Source organism: Ovis aries, chromosome 1 (genome assembly GCF_016772045.2).
Source record: "Ovis aries strain OAR_USU_Benz2616 breed Rambouillet chromosome 1, ARS-UI_Ramb_v3.0, whole genome shotgun sequence".
NCBI lineage: Eukaryota > Metazoa > Chordata > Mammalia > Artiodactyla > Bovidae > Ovis > Ovis aries.
This window is the reverse complement of record NC_056054.1, coordinates 7,739,259-7,760,668: the sequence shown is the minus strand read 5'-3', so window position 1 is coordinate 7,760,668 and position 21,410 is coordinate 7,739,259. Positions and strand designations below refer to the sequence as shown.

General features: G+C 45.6%; 1 long non-coding RNA gene across 2 annotated transcripts in view; it reads right to left on the bottom strand.

Moving 5' to 3' along the window:
- Positions 1-21,410, bottom strand: part of LOC121818846 (uncharacterized) — a 43,176-nt gene that overhangs the window by 13,029 nt on the left and 8,737 nt on the right. For both annotated transcript variants that reach the window (XR_009596486.1, XR_009596487.1), the window contains one exon: positions 1-21,410. This exon is cut by the window's left edge and continues 13,029 nt beyond it. This is a non-coding gene — a long non-coding RNA (uncharacterized LOC121818846).

Below are 21,410 nucleotides of genomic sequence, written 5' to 3'. Positions count from 1 at the left end.
CCACCTGTGGCAAAGGTCAGGTCATGAGGAAGGAGACTCAGCATACGCAAAGGCAGGATCGAGCCTCAGGAGACCCCCTGTTCCCAAGCATCTACCCCAAAAACCAGAGTCTGCCTACTTTATTGCTTTATGCTCTCACCTACACCTCTGACTTTATGGGGGGCTATCCCCCATCACCTCTTTCTGTAAAGGAGTTAACTTAGGACTCCAGATAATAAATCTCCTGGGTGTGACAAGGGTGTCTCAGGTCAAACCTCTCTGCTGGCAGACTAGCTTGTGTGACAGGATTATCCACACTCTTGCTACTACCTGCATGATTGTTTACTACCTCTCAACCATAAACAGCACAGAGAGTTTGGAGGATTTTGAAAGTCTCAATTAGCATAGGGCTTTTCTCATTGTTGAGTCAAAGATTGCCACCAGGCCTCCATATCCTTAGGCACCTGGGAGTATGTTAATCAATGTAATTGGAATGTAGAAAAGGAAATATAGTAGTTTTGATGTTAGCAATACTAGACCTTTTGAGGTAATGAATTTTCTCTTTTGTTATAGATCACTGTACTCCTCTTTCTTTGTTATAAATCACTGTGTCCTTGCTATGTAAAAATGTAACTTTATCACTATCTTAAGACTAAATAGATCTTAAGGGGAACACATTTTCTGATCAATTAACCTTTATCAATAGAGAGAAAGGTGGGGCCATAAAATGTTAATTGGTCTCCAGACCAGAAGATATCGTAAAACAAATGTAAGGCCCTTGTGAGAACAAAGATCTGCTGAGAACACATTTATCTCTGCTGCTGCTGAGTCGCTTCAGTCGTGTCCGACTCTGTGCGACCCCACAGACTGCAGCCCATCAGGCTCCCCCGTCCCTAGGGTTTTCCAGGCAAGAACGCTGGAGTGGGTTGCCATTTCCTTCTCCAGTGCAGGAAAGTGAAAAGTGAAAGTGAAGTCGCTCAGTCGTGTCTGACCCTCAGCGACCCCATGGACTGCAGCCTTCCAGGCTCCACCGTCCATGGGATTTTCCAGGCAAGAGTACTGGAGTGGGGTGCCATTGCATTTATCTCTAGGTATAACTAAAAGTATAAAAGTGGATTTGGAAAATAAAGAAACAAACTAGTATCTGGAAAGACTGGTTTCCCCCGTGTGGTCTTTTCTCGTTCTCTTCTTTTCTGGCTGAATTCCCATCTGGAGCGAGGAGGCTCGAAATGTCTACTTACTTGCCCTGGCTTCTAAGACCCATGCAAGAGAGCCCAAGGCAGGGCACCCTCCACTATTCAAGTGGGCGCTGGTGGCCTACGTAGATAGTGCAAACTCCTTGTCTTGGAGTTTTATTGGTTTTCCACATAAACCAAGTTATTCAGCCTCTTTTTCTCCACTAATATTTCCTACTACACTACCCTTTTCTAATCTCCCTCCATATCTTTAATTAATCAATTAATTCCTAGGACGCCGACTCCGTCCCCACTTTGAATTCCCTGGATGCACCAGGGCTGGACCCTGGCAGCTGGAGACTAGGAGAAAGGAGGCACTTCCCATGAATCATAGACACATTGTCAGGCAGTTAGGCTCCTTCCGTTTCAAGAGACAGACCTGTGGAGGCCACCTCAGGGGCGGAGGTCTGTGACCAGAGCACATGGGAGGGGAGGAAGCTGCACAGTCTTGCCTCAGGGGATTGGGATAATAGCAGCCCCTGAGCGGGCAGGGTACAGAAGACTCTGTGAGCCCAGGGTCAGCCCTGGGCCCCTCTCCCATGCGTGTTCATCGCTCTGATGCTTGTTGCCTCTGCTGGGTCCACAGCCCTCACTTGGCATCTTTTGTTGTTTTTTAGTCACTTAGTCGTGTTTGACTCTTTGCAACACCATGGACTATAGCCCACCAGGCTCCTCTGTCTGTGGGATTTCCCAGGCAAGAATACTGGAGTGGGTTGCCATTTCCTTCTCCAGGGGATCGTCCCCCAACCTTGAAATCAAACTCTTGTCTCTTACTTGGCAGGCAGATTTTTTACCACTGAGCCACCTGGGAAGCCTTATATATCCAACATATAAAAGATTCAGGGAGGCCAATTTGGGGTCAGCTAACACAATAAACTGGAAAATTCTGAAAGAGAAGGGAATACCAGACCACCTGAGCTACCTCTTGAGAAATCTGTATGCAGGTCAGGAAGCAACAGTTAGAACTGGACATGGAACAACGGACTGGTTCCAAATAGGAAAAGGAGTATGTCAAGGTTGTATATTGTCACCCTGCTTATTTAGCATCTATGCAGAGTACATCATGCGAAATGCTGGACTGGAAGAAACACAAGCTGGAATCAAGGTTGCTGGGAGAAATATCAATCACCTCAGATATGCAGATGACACCACCCTTATGGCAGAAAGTGAAGAGGAACTAAAAGCCTCTTGATGAAAGTGAAAGAGGAGAGTGAAAAAGTTGGCTTAGAGCTCAACCCTCAGAAAACGAAGATCATGGCACCTAGTGCCATCACTTCATGGGAAATAGATGGGGAAACAGTGGAAAGTGTCAGACTTTATTTTTTGGGCTCCAAAATCACTGCAGATGGTGATTGCAGCCATGAAATTAAAAGACACTTACTCCTTGGGAGAAAAGTTATGACCAACCTAGATAGCATATTGAAAAGCAGAGATATTACTTTGCCAACAAAGATCCGTCTAGTCAAGGCTATGGTTTTTCCAGTGGTCATGTATGGATGTGAGAGTTGGACTGTGAAGAAAGCTGAGTGCCAAAGAATTGATGCTTTTGAAGTGTGGTATTGGAGAAGACTCTTGAGAGTCCCTTGGGCTGCAAGGAGATACAACCAGTCCAATGTTGGGGGGGCTGATGTGATTCTAGAGGAGATCAGCCCTGGGTGTTCTTTGGAAGGAATGATGCTAAAGCTGAAACTCCAGTACTTTGGCCACCTCATGTGAAGAGTTGACTCATTGGAAAAGACTCTGATGCTAGGAGGGACTGAGGGCATGAGGAAAAGGGGATGACAGAGGATGAGATGGCTGGATGGCATCACCGACTCGATGGACATGAGTTTGAGTGAACTCCAGGAGTTGGTAATGGACAGGGAGGCCTGGCGTGCTGCGATTGATGGAGTCACAAGGAGTCGGACACGACTGAGCAACTGAACTGAACTGAACTGAATCTCCATTAGCTGTCTTATGAATTTGGGTTTCCCGGAAACAGACCCTGAGACAAAACTTCCAAGTGCAAGGGAAATATTTGGGAGTAACTCCAGGAAGCACTAGAAAGGGAGTAAGGGATTGAGACCAGGAAGGGAAGGAAGCCAGGAAAGAAGCTCTTGGAGCTGGTAGCCACTGTGGCCAAATGGGACTTAGTGTGCAGGCACCAGCATGGAACACGCCTGTGTCATGAGAGAGCTGGGTGCTTGCAACCCTGCTCTCAGGAGGCACGGTTAAGGGCTCCCCTGGGCTGTTAATTCCTCAGCCAATTGTTGATGTCTTTTCACTGGAAGAGACCTTGATGTTGGGGAATATTGAAGGCAAAAGGAGAAGGGGGATGCAGAGGATGAGATGGTTAGATATAGCATCACTGACTCAATAGACATGAATCCAAGCAAAATCCAGGACATAGTGAAGGACAGGGAAGCCAGGCATGCTGCAGTCCATGGGGTCACAGAGTCAGAGGCAACTCAGCGACAACAAAATGGGGATGGTGTTAATTCTCAGCTGATAACACAAGCCTCTACAGCAAAGCCAACTCTGATGGCCAGAGAGCACCCTCAGGCCTGAAGAGTCACACGTGGGTGGTGGGACTTGACAGGCGTGATATGGGTGGGCTCCCAACATGTCTGCTCTGCCACCAGACAGCATCAGTGCTACCAGAGTTCTAGAATCACGTCAGCCCCCCAGCACTGGCCTCTCCTGTTTCTCTTCTGTGCTGAGATTCCCAAGTGCTCAGAGAAACTTCTCTGAAGAGATATTTAGTGTCATTATGTCCCAAATAGTACAACGAGAGACTGAATATACACACAGACAGACAGTGGCCAGAGCATCTATAAAAATAGATCTCTGACCCACAACCTGCAGAAACCTGCCCAGGAAACCCAGCCCTCATCTCCAGTAACTGGCCCAGAAAGGCAGCATGCTCTAAGTCAGACTTGGAGGAAATGGGACCACTGTCTCTGCTGACAGTCCAGAAAAGTCAAACAACAGCTCCTGGCCCCAAATGGCCACAATTTGATTAATAATGGACAGCTTCCCAAATGTTTGTTCCCATTTCCAACTTAGGAATGACCAGAGAAAGACAAGTATGGACCCCAAACCAGCCACGTAGGACACCTCACTTGGTGGTGGTCACCTCCAGCTCCCCCAGGCCCATGGTCCCCTGTCAGTTCAGTTCAATTCAGTCACTCAGCTGCGTCTGACTCTTTGCAACCCCATGGGTCCATCACCAACACCCGGAGCTTGCTCAAACTCATGTCCATCAAGTCAGTGATGCCATCCAACCATCTCATCCTCTGTTATCACCTTCTCCTCCTGTCTTTAATCTTTCCCAGCATCAGGGTTTTTTCTAATGAGTCAGTTCTTCACATCAGGTGACTAAAATATTGGAGCTTCAGCTTCAGCCTCAGTCCTTCCAATGAGTATTCAGGACTGATTTCTTTTAGGCTTGATTGATTTGATATCCTTGCTGTCTAAGAGACTCTCAAGAGTCTTCTCCAACACCATAGTTCAAAAGCATCAATTCTTCAGCACTCAGCTCTTTTTATGGTCCAACTCTCACATCCATACGTGACTACTGGTAAAATCGTAGCTTTGACTAGACCTTTGTTGGTAAAGGAATGTCTCTGCTTTTTAATACGCTCTCTAGGTTTGTCATAGCTTTTCTTCCAAGGAGCAAGCATCTTTTCATTTCATGGCTGCAGTCACTATCTGTAGTGATTTTGGAGCCCAAGAAAAGAAAGTCTGTCACTGTTTCCATTGTTTCCCCATCTATTTGCCATGAAGTGATGGGACCAGATGCCCGCTCCCCATCGATCCTCCCTTTTTCTTCCAGAAAGCTTTCCCGCGCCTCTGCCTGCCTGTGAGCTGCTCCTGAAACACAAGTGAAGATGGCTGACCCCTTTGCAGCTCTGAATAGATAGCCGTGACTTTTCTCACTTGACTGGTCTTTATTAATTTCTATAGTAAGTATGTCTCAAATATTTTACACTAAAAAGGTATAGGGTTTTATCTGACATTAAAATTTAACTGAGTGTCCTGAGTTTTATCTGGCATCCCTAATACTGCTTCATTTATTGGCTATGAGGATCCAGGTCAAGGCTCTAATGCCTGAAGCCGAAGGACCACTGTGTTTCTACAGCTGGAAAGAAGCACTTTGGATCTATAAGGCAGGGGTCCCCAACCCCGGGCCATGGACTGGTACCTATCAGTGGCCTGTTAGGAACTAGGTCACACAGCAGGAGGTGAGCAGCAGGTGAGTCAGGAAGTTTTATCCGTATTTATGGCCGCTACTCATCACTCGTGGGCTTCTTAGGTGGCACAGTGGTAAAGAATCCATCTGCCAATGCAAGAGATGTGGATGGGCTCAATCCCTGGGTCAGGAAGATCCCGCAGAGTAGGAAATGGCAACTTGCTCCAGTATTTCTTGCCTGGAAAATTCCCTGGACAGCAGAGCCTGGCGGGCTACACCCATAGGTCGCAAAGAGTCAGAAATGACTGAGCTCACATTACCTCCTGAGCACCCCCTCCTGTTGACCAGTGGCTGCCTTAGATTTTCACAGGAGCTCAAACCCTACAGTCAGCTCTGCATGCAAGGGGTCTAGGCTGCACACTCCTTATGAGAATCTAATGTCTGATGATCCAGTGTGGAGCTGAGGCGGTGGTGCTAACGCTGGGGAGCGGCTGCAAATACAGATTATCATTAGCAGAGAGGTCTGACTGCACAGAGACCATGATGAATCAGTTGCTTGGAGATGCATATGAAAACTCTCAGTGAGAAGCAAGTGATGGTGAGTTGTATAATTACTGCACTCTATCACAATGTAATAATAATAGAAATAAAGTACACAATAAATGTAATGCACTTGAATCATCCCTAAACCACCCCCCACCCCTGGTCTGTGGAAAAACTGTCTTCTACAAAATCCTGTCCCTGGTGCCAAAAAGGGTTGGGGACTGCTGCTGTAAGGCACATGCCTGGAGCAAACAAAGAGCGAAGGGAGTAAATTCTACCAACTGCAGAGTTCCCACAAAGAGAACCAAGTGGAAGCCAAGGGAGAGTGTGTTTAGGGCTGCATTTTAAAACACAAATGAAAACTGAGAGAAGTAAATATTCCTTGTCAAGTCAGTTCAGTGCAGTCGCTCAGTCATGTCTGACTCTTTGCGACCCCATGGACTGCAGCACACCAGGCTTCCTTTATGTTCCTGGCTTCCTTGTCAAAGATGCATTTAACTCATAAGTTAGCTAATGTTTATTACGTATTAGCTGCCCGACTTCGGACAAGCCACTTAACATCTCAAGAGAGACAGGTTTTGCAATTTTGAGTGCAGCCACACTAACTACCTTTAAAAAACAAAATCAGTCAACATTCTTCAGAGGAACATAACAGAATCCTGAGGATCTGCAATTTATCATTCACGGTATCCAGGCTACAATATCATTCACCATATCCAGGATATAATCCAAAATTGTTTTATATAGAAAGAATCTGTAAAACGTGACCCATCTTAGAGTTAAGATAAGCAACAGAGATCAACCCCATTCCAGACACTGAAATTAGCAGATAAAGATGTTATAGCAGTTATTATGATTACACCCAGGGACATGAAGGAAAATATTCCTGGAGCAAAAGATAGAAAATCTCAGTAGAGAAAGACATTTTTAAAGATCTACCCAGAATTCTAGTCAGAGTAAAAATATCCTTCAAGAATAAACATGAAATCAAGACATTTTCAGATCAAAGAAAACAAAATTCATTGCTAACAGATCAACTACCAAAAAAAAAAAAAAAGCGAAAGGAATTGTTTTAGGCTGATGGTATACGACAGTAGATAGAAACACGGTTCCTCAGGAAAGAATGATAAGCGTTGAAAATGGTAAAATGTGAAACAGAAAAGACTTTTTATCTTAATTTCTTAAAAATATGATTGTATAAAACAATAATTTATAACACTTTAATTATAGAACTTTAATTACAGATTTTGTAGAGTATGTAAATGAAATACTTATGATAATTGTAACAAAAAAGATAGAGGAGGGTGGGAAGTGAAGTTACATGATTGTCAGGCTTAAACTTTACACTAGAAATGGCGTGTGCATGCTAAGTCGCCTCAGTTGTGTCTGACTCTTTGCAACTCCATGGAGTGTAGCCTCCCAGCCTGCTCTGTCCATGGAATTCTCAGGCAAGAATACTGGAGTGGGTTGCCATTCCCTTCTCCAGGGGATCTTCCTGACCCAGAGATCAAACCCAAGTCTCCTACCTTGCATGCAGTTTCTTTACTGGCTGAGCCACCAGGGGAGACTTGGGAAGCAGGAAGTGGTACAATATTAGTTCTACATAAGCTGTGATGTGTTGAAGATATGTATTTTAATTTCCAGAGCAAGCATCAAAGAAGGGGATTCTTAAGGAGCTATGTGTCTTCCAGTGGTCTCCAGCTCCACTTCCTTATTTCTTCCATATTTCTGGGTTTTGACCCCTTTCTGCCCCATTCTGGTCCATGAGTGAAAGCTCAAATGGAAGACAGACTTCGCTGAAATTTGCGGTCAAGATTTGGTTGCCTCATCACAAAATATCACAGCCAACAGTTCACAAATAACTAGTAGATGTCTTTGTTCTGAAAACTCTAACATCACCTGGCCAGCAGAAATTTCTCTCTGAGCTACTTTCTCTGGGATGTCCTGCCCCCTGTGATGGCCCTCCCTCTGCTTAGATCTCTCCACAGCCTTCTTACTTTGTGCTATGGAACAACATGGTTCTCCACTGCATTCAAAGTCCATCCTTGCCATGTCTGGGGGTCGTCACTTTCCTATAGCCATTACCCTCCAAGGCGGTCTGCTGCAAGAAGATGGTATTCTCTCTGAAAAATTCCTACTAACTTTCCTAAAAAACTACTAACTTTTAGATGCATGTTTTCTTATGGCAGAAAGTGAAGAAGAACTAAAGAGCTTCTTGATGAAAGTGGAAGAGGAGAGCTTAAAACTCAACATTCAGAAAACTAAGATCATGGCATCTGGTCCCATCACTTCAGGGCAAATAGATGGGGAAACAACAGAAATAGTGACAGACTTTATTTTCTTGGGCTTCAAAATCACTGCAGATGGTGACTGCAGCCATGAAATTAAAAGATGCTTGCTCCTTGGAAGAAAAGCTATGACAAACTTAGAGAGCATATTAAAAGCAGAGACATTACTTTGCTAACAAAGATCCATCTAGTCAAAGCTATGGTTTTACCAGTAGTCATGTATGGATGTGAGAGTTGGACTATAAAGAAAGTTGAGTGCTTAAGAATTGATGCTTTTGAACTATGGGGTTGGAAAAGACTCTTGAGAGTCCCTTGAACTGCAAGGAGATCCAACCAGTCAATCCTAAAGGAAATCAGTCCTGAATATTCATCGGCAGGACTGATGCTGAAGCTGAAGCTGAAGCTCCAATACTTTGGCCACTTGATGTGAAGAGCTGACTCATTGGAAAAGACCTTGATGCTGGGAAAGATTGAAGGAGAAGGGAGAAGAGGTCGACAGAGGATGAGATGGTTGGATGGCCTCACTAACTTGATGGATATGAGTTTTAGCAAACTCTGAGAGTTGGTGATGGACAGGGAGGCCTAGCATGCTGTAGTCCATGGGTCGCAGAGTCAGACATGACTGAGTGACTGAACTGAACTGAACTTTTCCTTCTTTTTATATATAGATGCATCATTGAGCTGTCTCCTGGCTCTCTTCTCTCTTATTTTTTAATATTTTTAGAAATTTATTTGGCTGTGCTGGGTCTTAGTGGTGTGCGAGATCTTTAGTTGCAGCATGAGAGCTCTTAGTTTTAGCATTCGAGATCTTAGTTGTAGTATGTAGGACCTAGTTTCCTGACCAGAGATTGAACCTGGTTCCCCTGCATCGGGAGTGCAGGGTTTTAGCCACTGAACCTCTCTTCTCTATTAACTAGAACAAATGAGCTCCAACCCAAACTTGCGCCATCCACTTAGCCAGGTTCTGAGTCAAGAAACTCACCCTCAGTAGCTATTGTACTGAAGCAACCTTCCAAGGGTCCTACTCCCCACCCGACATGGCTTACTTGCTCATCTAATATGTAAATGTATTAAGTACCTCCCATGTACTAGACATACAGAGCTTGTTTTAATATTAGGTATTTAACTCTCCCTAAGAAGGGTTTTTCAGGAGTCTCGTAAGAGTATAAAAAAACCTTCTTTCCATATCATCTCCTTGTTTCTGACAAACACTAGTCCACCTTTAGGCCAACTGAAGAAACCCAAGTCTAACCATCCGAGTCATCCACTGTCATATAACTAACCACTCCACTCTTTTTGGTTCACACTTATTTGGCTCACAAATCTGCAATTCAGGCAGAGTTTTTAGGGGACAGCCTGTGCCAGCTCCATTCACTGTCAGACAGTGGGATCGAAGGCTAGGAGCTGGAACCATATGAACATTCGCTTGATGGCAGGTCTGGCCATCGGCTGGGACCTCAGCTGCAGCTGGAACACTGCTGGCCTAGCGTCTGCCTTCACACAGAACCACTCTAGTCAAAGTAAATCCATGTTCCAGGGCATGAGAAATAGATTCCACCTTTTCATGGGAGAAATGTCCAGGAACTCGTATGCTTCAAAACTCCCTCAGCCAAATATATAGATACCAAGGGGCAAAGGGGAGGGGTGGGAGGAATTGGGAGATTGGGATTGACAGATATACACTATTGATGCCATTCCCTGGTGGCTCAGACGGTAAAGAATCTGCCTGCCAATGCAGGAGATGCAGGAGAACTTGCATTCGATCCCTGGGTGGGGAAGACGCCCTGGAGAAGGGCATGGCAACCCACTCCAGTATTCTTGCCTGGAGAATTCCATGGACAGAAGAACCTGGCTGGCTGCAGTCCATGGGGCACAAAGAGTCAGACCTGACTTAGCGACTGAATGAAACAATAGCTGATTCAATTTGCTACGGAAGAAACTAACACACCATTGTAAAGCAACTATACTTCAATAAGAACTAATTTAATAAAACACAGCCTAGTAGAGAAATGTGCATCATAACTGAAAGTTTTCTTGCTGGTCAGCAAGGATTCTACTGTGTAATCGACAGAAAGCTGCTTTAAAATCCTCAAATCCATTCTCCCCTGTTCTCTCCACCTCCTGGCAGCCCACTCTCCTCTCTCTTCCCTCCTTCTTTCCCCTTCCACCACCCACCTCAACACCCATTCTTCAGTTTCCTCTCGCTGTCCTAGCTCATGCAATCCCTTTTTTATCAAGCCAAATTTAGACTCTCACATCTTTCCATTCCCCAAGGTGCATCTCTGTATTTCCTCAATGAACCAACACTCTTTCCTCCTTAGGAAGGTGGGAGGGTGTCGGTTATCACTCTTTAATATTTTCCACATATATATATATATATATATTTGAAAATAAACCCAATAATTTTAACTCAATAACTATATTTGCAAATTAATTCAGGAATTTGGGTAGACTAGACATCTTTGTATGCACATAACCCAAGACTGTAAGTAGATCCACCTGAATGTATAAGATACGGCACACTCAAGAGCGACATTAATGAGGAGGCTATTTTGGTGCAACAGCAGAAAGCCATTACTACCCAGAGACCTGAAGTGGTGTGATATTACCCCAGGCAGTGACAGCTGAAGACAGGAAGAGGGCCCCCACCCCTACGAGAAGCTATAGCCATTAAAAAATAATAACAACAGTAGTGAAGTGCATGGGGTTAGGACACTTTGACTTCCCTCTTCTCCTGCCTTTTTATTTTCTGCTGGTCCTTCCCATTGGCCAAACTCAACCAGAGACCAGAGGGCAAGGGAGCTTACATGGCGATACTGCTCAACTGCCCACCGGGGCCAGACTCCAGACGAGGAACACACTGAGCAGGCCAGACAGTGGGTGAAGTGGGGGGTGGGCAAAGGGGCGGTGGGCAAACCCAGCACAACTTCTCACAAAAATGAGTAAGATCACCTTTGGCTTTTTTGGGTTTTTTTTAAGATTATCTTTTGATGGCAACTCTTTCAAACTAGGCATACACTGGGAATAGACGTTGCGGGGGGGAGGGGCACACGTCCAAGCAATTACGAAAAACAGTCATTGACAGCAATTGGCATGAGAGTCGTTCTTAATTACATGAGCTAACTAAGTGGGATTCCTGGCATGACTTACTCCAAAGTCATTTACATTTGGCTTGGAAAGCAGAATGGTTTTTATAACAGATTTTTCTAATTATGTTTTGCTTATGTTAATACGAGGATTTGATTCCTCAAGTAAATACCACCTGATCACAAAGCAAGATGACTCAAAAGCACACACTGAGCGCCAGGTGGAAACCGGGCTGGGATTTTGCAATTTGCTGCAGACGATGCAAAAGTAAATGGAAGATTTCGCTTTGGTTTCATGGCGGGCTGCTGTCTCCGACTGGCCTGTCTGGATGCCTCAAAGATAATGGTACTCAAAGCTCATTATGCATAAGAGTCACAAGAGGAACTTGTAAGGGTGCAGATTCCTGGGCCCACCAGAAGGAAGGACTCCCCTGGTCTCCATGGTGCCCAGGAATCTGAATTTGAACACCCATCCCAGAGCATTCTGATGCTGGTGCCAGGTCAGGGCAACCCATTTTGAGAAACACTGTTCCAAAGGCTGAACACATGATTCATATGCCAAGGAGACAAAGAGGTGTAATAGAAGAGGGGGAAGAATTTGAACCCAGAGCTGGGTTCAGATCCCTACTTCACCCTTGACTAGTTGAGGCTAGTTACCTTTTCTGTCATTTGCAAGAAGACTAAAAACTGAGTAAGCACATAAGGGACACAGGTTCGATCCCTGGGTTGGGAAGATCCCCTGGAGGAGGGCATGGCAACCCACTCCAGTATTCTTGCCCGGAGAATCCCATGGACAGTGGAGCCTGGTGGGCTACACTCCATAGGGTTGCAAAGGATCAGACAGACACAAATGAAGTGACTTGGCACATGTGCACACTTGAAGGTAATAAATGAAAAGTGAAAATCATAATGAATACCAGGGGCACTCACTGTACCCAGAAGCTCCTCAAGTAAGGCTCCTCAAGATGATCAGGCTCTGGGGGGATCCCACCTCCAAAGACCCATGAGAACGGCACCTCTGAAACCCAGCACTGTGTCCTTGAGCCCACTGAGTGGCATCCTGAGACATGGTAATTGATACAGTGCATAGAATTTTGAGGCTAACTCTTTCTGTTTCCACTCACGCAATTATTATTCATGCTGCAACATATGGGCAACAGGTTTTTTTTTTTTTACCCATTCTCTCTCATCGTTGGCATATAACACCATTCAACAATGTGGTGTTATCAAAAACTATTAAAACTAGCGTCTTAAATTTTTGGTTCTAGTTCATAGTGTAGCAAAATGAAAAGGAAAATCTTTTGCACGGTCCCAGTGGTGCGGAAACATTTAGAAATGTTTCTAAATATAGACTTCCAGATGACAGAGGGGTTGTTTCATGTCATTCTGTTAATTTCTTTTTCACAGCATGTTCTATGCACGGGGATAAAGATTTTTAATGAAGTCAGAATGCTAAATTTAAGTGAACCTTTGCTCTCCGTTCATTGCAAATGCATTTTCTTGCCATTTAATTGGCTGTGCATCTTGGCATCAGACCCTCAAGCAGCAAAACAAAACTCAGGTCTCATGACGCAATGGTCTTGATGATGCCCAGGTTCTAAGACCACTGCACGCGCCTGCATGCCGTGCCTCTGTGCAGTCCTATGGACTGCAGCCTGCCAGGCTCCTCTGTCCATGGGATTCTCCAGGCAAGAATACTGGAGTGGGTAGCCATGCCCTCCTCCAGGGGATCTTCCTGACCCAGGGATCAAACCTGGATCTCTTATGTCTTCTGCATTGGCAGGCGTGTTCTTTACCACTAGCGCCACCTGGGAAGCCCCAAGGACCACTGTGGGTCTTTCCTCATCTTTGACTTAACTGACTTTCAGTGACATGTAAAAAAGGGTTTCCATTGTTCCTATTAAATCGTTATAATTGCCTGGAGAATCCCACGGACAGAGGAGCCTGGTGGGCTACAGTCCACAGGGCTGCAAAGAGTTGAACATGACTGAAGTGACTTAGCATATACATGTGATACTACATGGCTTGAGGAATATTGTACATAATGTCATTGCTAATCCTAGATGACATATAATAAGCTCCAAATTTTGTGGTCAATAAATAGCCTATGAATACTGCTTGTTATGGGGAACAAATTTAAGCTGCAAACTGCTCTAAGCAAGCCATTCAAAACATTTATTTGTCACTTAGGTGAAGAATCTACAGTAACCTGTTAATGACTGTAAAATCTGATGTAGTTCTACTGGACGTTCAAACTCAGGTGTGCATAAGAATCATCTGAGGTGCTGTTTAAAAATACAGATTCTGTTACGGTTGCAGGGGCTGTGGCGGGGTTGGGGGGGAGGATGGATAAAAGGATAGTTAGGGAGTTTGGGATGAACATGTGCATACTGCTATATTTCAAATGGATAACCAACAAGGACCTCCTGTAGAGCACAGGGAACTCTGCTCAACGTTATGTGGCAGCCTGGAGGGGAGTGGGGTTTAGGGGAGAAGGGATACGTGGATATGTACGGCTGGGTCCATGTATCTGCTGGTCCATGTATTTGCTGTCCACCTGTAACTATCACAACATTATTAACTGGCTATACCCCAACACAAAATGAACAAGTTTTTAAAAAATAAACATACAGGTTCTGTGGCCACCTACAGAGAAGTTGCCTCTGTAGCTCTGAGGACAGGGGAGAGGTAAGCCCAGGAATGTGCATTTAAAACATCTCTTGTCCAGGTAAGGCTGGTGTAGCTAGTTGGGAACTAAAGTAAAGTAAAGTAGTCGCTCAGTCATGTTCAACTCTTTGCAACCCCGTGGACTGTAGCCTACCAGGCTCCTCTGTCCATGGGATTTCCCAGGCAAGAGGACTGGAACTAACTAGTCCATTTTTCTTAAAGACCCTCCTCCCTCCTCTGTTCCTGCCCAGGGCCACTCCCAACCTAGGTATCGGTTTCAGCACTGGCCTGGAGACAGGTGTATATCTAGGATCATGGACTGTTCTTTCAGAGCTCCAACTCTTGGCTTGCCCGCATGACACTCTAATCACTAACAAGGTAAGTTCACACAGATCCAGCAGGTTACCCACGGAGAATGCTCAAAGAAGTTCTAATACTGGATGCCTTCTGGCCAAAGGAAAAAAATGCAGTATCACATGCGTTCATTTTTTGATCCTCACTACTCTGCAGGGTGGGTCTTATTTGTACTTTACAGAGGAAGAAATTGAGGTTCAGAGAGGTTCAGGGTACTTGCCAAAGCTCACACAAGAAAAGTGGAGAATCATGAGCCATGCGGCAGGCTCCAAATTGGTGCTTACCTTGTCAAGAGCTTGGTTATGTTGCCAGGATATGTGGAGGTGGGTTAAGCACTTTACATCAAAAAATAAACCAATTACCTCTCAGAATTAATTTTCTGTACAAGAGGAGATTACTGTGTATTCACAGAACAGCAGCTCCACAGGAAATTATTAAAATTCTAAGAAATGTCTCCCTCAGTCTCTAGCTTCAGACCTTTTACAATGCTTCCATCTTATGGTTAGGTGTGAAAATGGAAAATTAAGTCCTGGTTTGCCTCCCATTTGTAAACCCTCCATCAGTGGCCCAAGGACATCCTGGCTTGGGTGAGGGGCATTGTAGGAACTGTCTCCCAACAGGATCACAAAAGTGATCTTCACAAACCTAAGGCTGGAGTTTTCAAAGCTGATGTTTGTGGTGCTGATGGTTTTGCAGTTTGGATGGTCTGCTCAGACTCCATAACAAAATACCATATCATTTAGTTGCTGGTGAGAGACTCCTTCCTGGTTCACCTGGTTCACAGATGGCTATTTTCTCAGAGTCTTCACAGCAGAGAGAAAGAGAATTCTCTGTCCCTTCTTCTTATAAAGCCATTGATCTTATTGGATTAGGGCCCCACCCTTATGACCTCATCAAGCTTTATCTCCTGAAAGCTCTTTGTCCATCTTGAGTTTAGGGATTCAAAATATGAATTTTGTGGGGGATACCATTCAGTTCATAGCAGATGGATTCTGTAATCTTCTAGGAAAGCAACTTTGGAAAGATGCAAATAGGCAGCTTCTCCTAACTGAAGACAGAAAGTTCTGTCGGAGAAGGTACCCTTCCAAAACTTAGGTGAAGGAATGGATGGTATAAAGGGGCTTCCCCCATGGCTCAGCAGGTGAAGAAGCTGTGTGTGATGCAGGAGACACAGGTTCAATCCCTGGGTTGGAAAGATCCCCTGGAGGAGGAAATGGCTACCTACTCCAGTGTTCTTGCCTGAGAAATCCCATGGACAGGGGAGCCTGGAGGGCTACAGTCTGAAGGGTCGCAAAGGGTCGAACATGGCTGAGTGACTAAGCATGCATGCACGGAAGGTGTATCAGGAAGTCAACCTGTGGGGCTACCAGCCCTCAGGCAGGAACCCTGAAAGACGCCTTGACTGCTGAATCCAGTTCCATAGTGTCCAAGGCAGAACTGTATGCAAATGTGTTTGAATGCGTACATTCCTCTGGGAGGTGTGTTCTAGCCCCAGTGGCTTCCCTGCTGGTTTTTGGACATTTGAGACATGCTCTGGTCTTGGGGTGGTCTTAGGCCAGACTCCCTAGAAGCAGAGCGTGAGAGTGGGCTTCTTGTACCTGTAAATTTATCAACAAAATACTCTCACTCCAGGCAGCAGGACAGGCACTGAGGGAAGCAAGATAGATCAGGGGAAGAAGTTAGGCAGAATTTAGAGAAGCCTATCTTCAGTCTGTCCTTGGCACGCTCCGGAACACACACTGCATCTCAGAGGCAAGGACGCTGGGCACCTGTGCCCGCTCCCATCGGCTAGTCACTGACCACCGCTCAGGCATCTCATGGAGGGGAGATGGCTCTGGTCAGCCAAGGGCAGCCCTCCAGGGACGGGGACAGCCTTCAGCTTAACACTCACTTCAACACAAGGCGGAGTGCACTGGCTGCTGCGGAGGACCAGGCGGGCTCCTGATGCGCCTGCTACAGAGCCTGCTCTAGCTGAGCCCTCTGCCTGGCTGCTCTTCCCCCAGATAACCTCTTACCTGATTCCCTCCCCTCTTTTGGGTCTTTACTAAAACCTCACCTTCTCGATGAAGTCCACCACGCTGGCCATCCTGGCCACTCTACTGATGGACAAACTGCGCCCCCACCCCTCACCATCGCCCGCACTCTGCTCCACCCTCTCTTTTTGTCCACAGCTCTCGTCACCCTCAGACATACATAACTCACTCCATTAATATGTTAAGTTTTCACATCTCCCATTAGAATGGAAGCTCTTTAAGGGCAGAAATTACTGCTCTAGCCTTAGTCCTGAGAGTAGTGTTTCACATACACGAGGAACTTAGTAAGTGTTTGTTGAGTTCATTATTTAAGTCACAAAGGGACCCAGACCCAAAGAAGAAAAGAGATCAAGACTCTAAAGAAAAGATACTCTAAAGAAAAGCACACCAGCCAATCCAGTAGGTCCTACAGGAGAGGCACCACCACCTCCATCCTTGGGTCCAAATGAATCCAAAGCAGCCACCACCGTGTCCTCTGTGGACCACTCAGAGCTGTCTGCCCAACACGGCTGCCATGGTGGAGGACTTACTAGACTACTGCATGTCCTTAAATAGATTTGTCTAATTCTCCCTCAGAAGACCACCCTGATAATACTACCTTAGCAGAAATTATCATCCAAAGATCCAGAAATGCTGTGCTGTGCTTAGTCACTCAGTCTTGTCCGACTCTTTGCAACCTCCTCTTGTCCATGGGGATTCTCCAGGCAAGAATACTCGAGTGGGTTGCCATGCCCTCCTCCAGGGGATCTTCCCGACCCAAGGATCAAGCCCAGGTGTTTTGCATTACAGGAAGATTCTTTACCATCTGAGCCACCAGGGAAGCCCAAGAATACTGGAGTGGGTAGCCTATCCCTTCTCCAGGGGATCTTCCCGACTCAGGAATAGAACTGGGGTCTCCTGCATTGCAGGCAGATTCTTTACCAGCTGAGCTACCAGGGGGGCCCACAGAAATGCTAAGCTATGGAAACACTCAGATATGACAACACTTCAAAAAAATAAAATTCCAAGTGAGGAACTTTCACAACTTCCTTAGAAGATGTTTGTTAATGTGTACACTCTCATTGGTTCAGCAACCAGTTTGACCACATCCTATCTGCCTTATAAAGAAAGGATCTGGACAAATTGTGAAAAAATAAATTATCTTTTTGATCATCTCTTCCTGGCCTTCCCCCCAAGCAATTCACAGGAAATTGTCTATTTCTTGACTAGACAAAATGAGCAAAAGATTCAGATAGAGATTACCCCAAAGAGAATGAATGATGAATAAACTAATAGATGGGAAAATGTTCAATTTTACCAAATTAAAGCGATAGTCAGGTACAATTGTCATCTGTCAAATAGCAAAGATTTTTTTTTTGTTAATTGTACTACCAAAACTGGCAAAGAAGTGATTCTACACATGGATGGAAGTTTAAAGTGGTAAAAATGTTTGGAAAGTTACATGGCCAGATGTACTTAGACTTCTCTGTTTTTATAACCGACTCGAGTCAGAACTTTGGTGGAACCCAGTCCTACCAAAATGATCAGATATTCAGGGAGAGAAGAGCCTTTTAAAACCAGCCTTAGAGGGACCTCCCTGGTAGTCCAATGGTTAAGACTTTGCCTTCCAATGCAGGGGGTGTGGGTTTGACCCCTGGTCAGTGAGTCAAAATCCTAATACATCGAGGCCAAAAAAACCCAAAACATAAAGCAGAAGCATACTGCAACAAATTCAATAAAGACTTTAAAAATGGTTCACATCAAAAATCAATAAATAAACGAAACCAGCCATAAGTGTTTTCATCGGGACTAAAATACCAGCAAGAGAGAAGGCGAGAAGTAAAAAGTGCTGACAGATTCCTTCAACATTTCTCTTGGTTTAACTTTCCATTGCTAGGACACATGCTTCAAAAAACAAATCTGTCAATAAAAAGTGCTTCTGATCACAAGTGTGTTTCCAGGTCCCTAAGACATTTTATAAATCCCCAGATAATTGTGTGATGAAAGGTCATTTGCTCTGTCAAAAACAAATTCTATTAACTCAGGCTGAAATGTCACTTGTTTGCATTTTCTGCATTTAACTTGACTCTGCCCATGAGTTGGATAATGGATCTGAAGCCAGCGTCAGAATACGCAAATCACTCCACCTGGGATACAGATGTCAAATACGCAGACAGACTCCAGAAAACATCTCGCACGCGCGCGTGTGTGTGTGTGTGTGCGCGCGCTCAAGGACAGCTTTTGGCACATCTACCCTGTGGCCCAGCAAGTACACCACTGATACTTAGTTTCAGAGTTGGATCGCTGCTCTTGTGCTCTTGACAGCTGCACATTTCCAACAGTCCCCAAAACCTCCCCGGTGAGTGACTCTTACTAACCTGGCGCCATGTTCACAACTTTTTTCAAAATTCAAAAATTCAGAATTCAAAACAGCCGCTTAAAAAAATTCTGAATTTTCTCCTTATTTTCTCTTTGAACCTCACTTACTAAATATCAGCCGAAATTATAGAGGTTTGTTTGTTTGTTTGTTTGTTTAATCTCAGCCAGAATAGACTCAACAACAATGGATATTTTATCTTTCGGTAAAGGAAGTCGTTTTTTGTTTTTGTTTTTTTAAGTAGCATCAGCCCATAAAACAAGTGCTCACACAGTGGGATTTAAGTTTTTGTTTCTTAATTTTTAGCAGAAAAGCTGCTTGAAAAGTTGCTAACAGGTCCCAGTTTCTGGAGGTGGAACCTCTGTAGCAGAGGCATTCCCTGATTTTCTTTCCTTTAAAAGATCTGCCCAGACTGCATTTACTTTGGAAGAACTAAGAGAAATGGGCTATTTAGTTATCCAGAGGTAAAGCAAATTCACATCCATGGATCTTAGAGATGCTGTGACTCCTGACAGACCAGAAGTGCAGGATTGCTGGGGAGGAGTGGAGAAGATCCCATTCGCCCCCTCCTTGCCCTGCAGGGGACCTGCCTTCTTAGCCCTCATATGAGAGGTCACCCTGGGACCTGGCAGGCAGGGTAGCAGGACCCCCCGCAAGTGGTAGCATGAGGAGCTGTCACCTCCCCAATTATGAACTCGGACCTGGGAAAGGACTCTGTGAGGCCATCCTCCCCTGCTAGGAGCCCCCTACTCCAGACCCAGGAGCTGAAGCCGCACTTGGTTCATTTCCTCTGATCCTGGCAAAGGAAGGCCGGACAGGGAGGGAACTCCCTGCTTTGAGTCTCTGCCATAAAGCTATGTTTAAGGGGCTTTCCAGCTGTGAAGTTCTAGATTTCCATTTTAGTCAAGGCTCTCTGCTTACAAGGAAGAGAAATGAACTACAGGTGGAGATGTGGCAGCGAGAGGCGAGGAAGTGCTGACTCGCAGGCTCCAGCACGTGGCATGGAGAGCAGGGCTCCTCCCTGACCCTGGTCTTCCCTGGACTTTTCCTCTGCCCGCGTTCCTTGCTCTTGTTCACAGTCGGCTCCCCTCTCACTCCTGGTCTCTCTGGCTTTGCCCTGGCTCCACCTAGCTACTCCAACCCTAAAGTCCAGCTCCCCATGCCTGGATCCCTGGAGGAATCTGGCCCATCTTGGGTCAAGTGTCCATGGCTGCTCCAAAGAGCAATGGGTCAGAAAGGTCTAGTCCTGCCTGTGATGGAAACACAGGCCCCTAGACCCATGATGTTGTTAGAGGGAAAGAGAATGGACTTGGGAGGCACGAACCCCAAAATGTCTATAGCAGGGCTGGCAGCTCCTTCCTCTCCCATGGTACTTGGGTTTCATCACCATCTCCTCTACTTCCCTGAGAAGCACATGTCAAGGCAGGATTAGATGCAACAGATTTACACAGGGAGACGCCTGGGAGGAAAGCAGGGAGACGGGGGTCACCGGATGAGGCTGGGAGAGCTGTCAGACCACTTGCGGGCCAGACCCCAGGAGGGAGAGAAGGAGGAATGGAAGTTACAGAGGAAGGCTCTCAGCCTGCACCGAGTTCTAGTGACGCTTCAGCCAGATGAACATCATGTGAACATCTAAACACGGCCGGGGCGTCTGTCTTCATCAGCTCTGGCTGCTCTAAGAGGACACCACAGCCTGAGGGGTTAAAGATATTTATTTTTCACAGTCTGGAGGTCAGGAAGTCCAAGATACAGGTGCCAGAAGCTTTTACATCCAAAGAGTGCTCTCTTCCAGGTTTGCAAACAGCCCCGAAGAGAGAGGTCATCTGTCAGATGGTCTCTTCCTAGGGGGCACTCATCCCATGCAGGGCACTAATTCCATTCAGTGGGGCTCCACCCTCCTGATCTAATCACCTCCAAAGGCCCTGCCTCCTTGGTTGAGCTTCCATCAGAAGCATATGTATGTATGTTAGTTGCTCAGTCATGTCCGATTCTTTGCAACCCCATGGACTATAACCTGCCAGGCTCCTCTGCCCATGGAATTCTCTAGGCAAGAATACTGGAGTGGGTTGCCATTTCCTTCTCCAGGGGATCTTCCTGACCTAGGGATCAAACCCTGTCTCCTGTATTGCAGGCAGATTCTTTACCGTCTAAGCCACCAGGGAAGCCCAAGGAAGGGAAGCCCAGGGAAGGCTTATTGCCCATGGTGGAGTCAGAGAGAAGCATGAAGGGCTGTCAGTCAATTTGACTGCCCAGTAGGAGATCTAAGGGACATAAGCTCAAGGCCAACACTCAGACCTTCTTTATTTTAAAAATGCAAAAACTCTCCTTAGTCTGAAGCCTACACAAAAGCAAATGGACTGGATTTGAGCTATTGGCTGTATTTTGCTAACCCCTGGTTTAAATTACAAGTTAAAGATTTCTGTTTGCAGCTGAAATCCTCCTAACTTCCACAAGGGGTGAGTACTGCTAACATTAGGAATGCTGACTTCAGTCTGCTCGCCATTCTAATTCCCCTAGTAAATTAGTCCACCCACACTCAGACTTACCACATCTTACTTAAGTTCTTGCTTGAGTGAGACAATGAGTGGTTTTTCTTTTTCTCCTGTCCACTCCTCACACCTCTTGAAGCAGGAAATGTTTAAAGTTTCGGTAATGGGTGTGGGGTAGGTGCAGGGTTTCCGTAAACAGAAGTCAAGAC